General features: G+C 46.7%; 1 pseudogene; it reads right to left on the reverse strand.

The window, feature by feature from the left end:
• LOC137162545 (zinc finger protein 208-like) overlaps nt 1–5,092 on the reverse strand; it is a 220,664-nt pseudogene that overhangs the window by 110,663 nt on the left and 104,909 nt on the right.

Genomic DNA, 5,092 nt, shown 5'->3' on the forward strand with positions numbered 1-5,092 from the left:
AATCTCCAACGATGGAGATTCCACAACCTCCCTCGGCAATTTGTTCCAGTGCTGAACCATCCTGACACTTAGGAAGTTTTTCCTAATGTCCAACCTAAACTGCCCTTCCCGCCATAGAAGCCCTTTGTTTCTTGTCCTATCCTCGGAGGTTAACGAGAACAATTTTTCTATCTCCTCCTTGTAACCATCTTTTATGTACTTGAAAACTTTCATCATGTCCCCTCTCAGTCTTCTCTTCTCTAAACAAACCCAGTTTTTTCAATCTTCCCTCAGAGGTCACGTTTTCTAGACCTTTTAATCGTTTTTGTCGCTCTTCTCTGGGCTTTCTCCAACTTGTCCACATCTTTCCTGAAATGTGGCGCCCAGAGCTAGACACAAGACTCCAGTTGAAGCTTAATCAGCATGGAGTGGAGCAGAAGAATTCGTTCTCATGGCTTGCTTACAACACTCCTGCTAACACATTCCAGACTAATGTTTGCTTTTTTTGCAACAGAGTTACATTGTTGACTCATATTTACCTTGTGATCCTCTATGACCCTCAGATCCCTTTCCGCAGTATTCCTTCTGAGGCTGTCATTTCCCATTTTGTATGTGTGCAATTGATTGTTTCTCCCTACTCGGAGTACTTTGCATTTGTCCTTATTGATTTTCATCCTGTTTACTTCAGACCGTTTCTCCGCTTTGTCCAGATCATTATGAATTTTAATCCTATCCTCCAAAGCACTTGCAATCCCTCCCAGCCTGGTATCATCTGCAAACTTTATAAGTGTGTTTTCTATGCCATTATTTAAATAATTGATTAAAGTATTGAACAGAACTGGCACAATGTAAGTGAGACTCCGTCCCTAAATGTTTTCCTGTCATTTGATCATTATATAGACTGGTACATGGGAGTAACTACTTTTAAAAACAGTGTCTTAGTATCAATTTCTGCCCTTGGATACTGATGTGCTCCTCCCTTTTGAGTAAATAGGTGCAACATCCATGGTCAGGCTTTGACCCTTATCAATAGGCCTTTATATACCTAGAGTTATTTGCCAAATCCTGTCCCTTAGATAGAAGATGTAAATTATTAATTATCAATGCCTCAGGTACTTGAGTGACTGTTGGTCTGTCCTGTATGGGCACAGAGGTTCTAAATGGACCGGATCATGGGTAGCTCCCAGAACCGAGAAGGCCCTCATTCGTGGAATTTGTTCCCTGAACCTTTACCTGAATCCCTCTTTGGCTGTCTCAAGGAATCAGTACAATACCTTTTGATTTGGGTCAGCTCATCATTGACTGTCTTTTTCAATAACTCTTAATTTGGTTTATTTTTACCTTTATTTTATTTTTTTAATCAGAGTAGCTATGACCTGGCCCAGTTTGTGCCAGCTTTATTAGTTCATAGCTTAATTATAGATGTTACGGGACTCAGTCCTGCAAGATACTGAGCGCTCTGGCCCTGCTCCATTAAAGCACTTAAGCATGTGCTTATCTATAAGCTTTAAGCATATCTTTAAGCACATGTAGAGTCAATGGGACTACTTGTTCTTAAAGATAAGCACAGGTTTAAGTACTTTCTTGGCTCAGGAACAAAATGTTCAGCATCTTAAAAATGTTTTGAATTCTCAGATTGTATGAATTTGATTGGGTTTTGATTTGACTGGAATGGAAATACCGGCTCAATCGGCTACGGAAAAAAAGGTGTACTAAGTTTTGGTCAGTTGTTGTTTATTTTGCTTTAAATAGTAGTATGTCTGTGGTGTTTCGTTTTCTTTGTGTGTGCAAATGGCTAATTTTAAACTATAATACAGCACCTTCTCTGATTTAAAGTAATTAGCTATTAGTATTATTTCACCAGTAATTTTTTTCCCAGAAGTTTGTGTTTCTTTATTGTTATTTATTAATATTAGTTGTGGTATTTATTTATTTATTGGCTCTGGTTATTTTTCTTATTGATTTTCTGTGAGTTGCACCCAGTGAGCTGCCCTAGATGAAGTTTAAAACAGATGTGTCTGTATCTATTTTTATTCTCCTTTTGAGGATGACATAGACAAAAGGCACATTTAAGTGCGTATTGTTAAAAAAAATAAATAAGTATGTTTGTCCACAAGATGTATACCACAGCACCCCACATTTTTGGTGCTTTAAACTGTAAAGATTTCTCTTTGATCTCAGCCTCTACCTGCTCACCAGCCACATGTTATATACATTTTCTCTCTTACTAACTACGCACTGCCGGGAAAATTTAACTTAGACAGACAGCATTGTCTGTTATCCCGTTCCTACAGTAATAGGGTCATATTAATGAGCTCATGACTGTGATATTCACAAAGGTGTGAGGACACACCCTCACAGGCGTAGGAAACATGTTTTCAGCTCACATCAAACATTGTGATGCGTCTCAGCACATGTGCAAGGTGATGGGCTGATCTCCCGGTGCAGAAGCCTCCAGAAATAAGGTGTGGCTGTGATTGCTAGACAGATGCTCTCTGTTTGTTTCTGAAGCTGTATAGGATGTTTTCACTCTGGGAAGCCACCTGGCAGGCCACTGCCTGTTTACAGATTGACAGTGGAGACAATCAGAGATTAAGGCAGGGGGTAGGAGAATGTTATAAATATGTCTGTTGATATCAGCGGCTACTTAATGCAAGAGCTTGCTCACGTTTGCTGTGTGGGATGGGTTTGCCGACAAGTCGGAGAAGTGTTTTGAAAAGGAGGAGGACACGGGCATTCTTCAGATCCAACAAACCCTGGTGCTTACGCGACATGTGATGGCTGCATTAGAGAAACTTAGGGCCAGATTCACCCAAACCCCATGCTAAGCACAGAAGTCTGAGCTTAGGTACCCAAGTCCCAGTTTCGACTCCATTGGGAGATGTAAAACTCCTGATGAACCCTGTAGGTCCCAAAACTCACTCAGCACCTGTATTTCCAAGGTAGAATTTGCCTAAGGAACCTTAGTTTCTGCCTCTGAACATAGAATCACAGAAGATGAAGGTTGGAAGGGACCTCAGGAGGTCATCTAGTCCAACCCCGACTGCTGCCTTGGTCTAGGCGTCCAGACACCTGTCTCCCACTTAAACCCCAGAGTGCTCCAGGAAGAAGGAATGAGGCAGGTGAATGCCTACCTTGCATTCTGGGCACAATCCGATTGGTGTGCTGAGATGCCCTCTGCTGGGTCAGGTCCCGTTCAAACTCTGGTGGGAGAAGGAGATCGTGATGTTGCTATCCAACCTCTAGCCCAGTGTTTGGAGCACTCACCTGGGACATTGGAGAGCAGGTTCAATTCCTGCCTCAGACAGAAGGGGAGAAAGGGTTTGAGTGGGGGTCTCCCACCCCTCAGGTGAGTGTGGTAACCATGGGGTTAAAAGTGATCGGGTGGGCCCCATCCTTCTCCAGCTGTTTTATGTGGAGTGAGGTGCCTGCCTAGCTCATCCTCACAAGAAACAATGTAGGCGCCTGAGCTGCCTGATAGTCAGCAGGATTCCCATTTCTAGATCACTAGGCCGAGCTCGGCGCTTCCCTGCCGAGGGGACGTAGGCACCGAACTCCATGAGAGGGGCAGGATTTAGGACACAGCCGTGCTCGGCGACTCCTGGCCTAGCGGGCTGGCGTTTTTGGATCCCACTCTCAGGCTCCCGTCTCTCCCTATTCCCTAGGCACCTTACTCCACTTTGCGGATCACAGTGGTGTTCCCGTGACTTTCTAGGTGCCTAAAAGTTAGCCCGTGCGACACTCAGCATCACGACACCCCAGTCCCTGGGTGAATTTAGCCCACGGGCCTTTCCCTCGCTACTGAGAGAGGTGGTTTTTTTGTTGTTTACCTCAGGGTAGGTAAGGTGTGGGAGATATTCGGAGGTAAAATCACAATGAGGACAAGGCACTTTGGTTTTAGCGGGGAGGAAAAGGCGGAGGAAATAGCTGTGAAATCAGATCCGAGGGCAACGTGATGAATGTCTGTGGCGTGATCTACAGTGGAAAGAGACGAATCGAGAAATGACACCACCTTCCTTCTGGGTTATACATGGCAGGGCTGACCAGAGTCTGGGTCTGATATCTGAGTGGGATTCCGATCTCAGTGATACTGGTGTCAGACCAGAGTCGCTGCCAGCTAGGGCAGGGGGTGAGTGCGGATGGGCAAATGAGATCGGCCTCTGCCTGACTGTGCTGGGGAGAGACCTTCATTAAAGCTCCCTCCTTTCCCAGCCCAGGTGGGGACAATCTCCGGTGGCTGGAACCAGCCCCTGGGGCAGCCCCGGGATCTGCTGACATCAGCTCCAGAGCCGGAGCCTCCAGGGAATGGAGAGACCTGGGGGAATGTTCTGGGGATGGGCATGGAAGTGGTTCTGCACAAATGGCCCCATGTCACACACACACCCTGCCCCATCTGTGCTCCCTGTGTGTCTGCTAGTCCCAGAGGGGACAGCCGGGCCTCACACTCCTGCTATCAGTGGCAGGAGCTGATCTGCCTAATGAGAGCAAGCGCCCATGTAAAGGGGCAGTAACCATTTCTCCCAGGCAGCGGGAAAGGGAGAGAGGGGAGGTGATAGAAACAGTGCGTGGCCAGACTGAAAGGGGCAGCAGGAGCAGTAAGGGGGGGGAGAAGGTTCCCAGCTCCTGCACCGGCCCAGATCCATTCCCTGCATCCCCCTGGGCAGATTGACTTTCCTGGGAACAAGGTGAGGAGCTGACAGAGGAAAAACCAGTTCATGCCTCCTCCAAGTCACCGCGCTTTTTGGGGAGGACAGGACAGAGGGGGTCCCGCTGCCTTTGCGGACAATGTCGGGGGAATCCCCCAAAGTGGCTCCTTTGGCTCTGTTCTTTTTCCAGCATTTGGCTCGGTGATGCTGTTACTGGGAGGGTTTTAAAGCGTCCCGGTGCGTTTAGTTCTGCTGGGAGGGCCCTGGTCTGGGTAGTAATAAACCAACTGAGTTTCTTCCCAGCATGGCAGAGTCCAGAGCATCTGTCTGCAGGGGAAAAGCCTCGGGGGAATCAGGATGTTAAATGGATTTAAATCCCTTCTGAAACCTCCCCAATCACCCTTCTTGCCCCAACAGGCTGAAGAATCAGGTCCACGTTTCACTCCAGATTGTCCCGTTTTCCTGGA

The sequence above is a fragment of the Emydura macquarii genome, unplaced genomic scaffold (assembly GCF_026122565.2).
Source record: "Emydura macquarii macquarii isolate MOO-44397 ecotype Brisbane River unplaced genomic scaffold, CSIRO-AGI_Emac_v2 contig_2428, whole genome shotgun sequence".
Lineage (NCBI taxonomy): Eukaryota > Metazoa > Chordata > Testudines > Chelidae > Emydura > Emydura macquarii.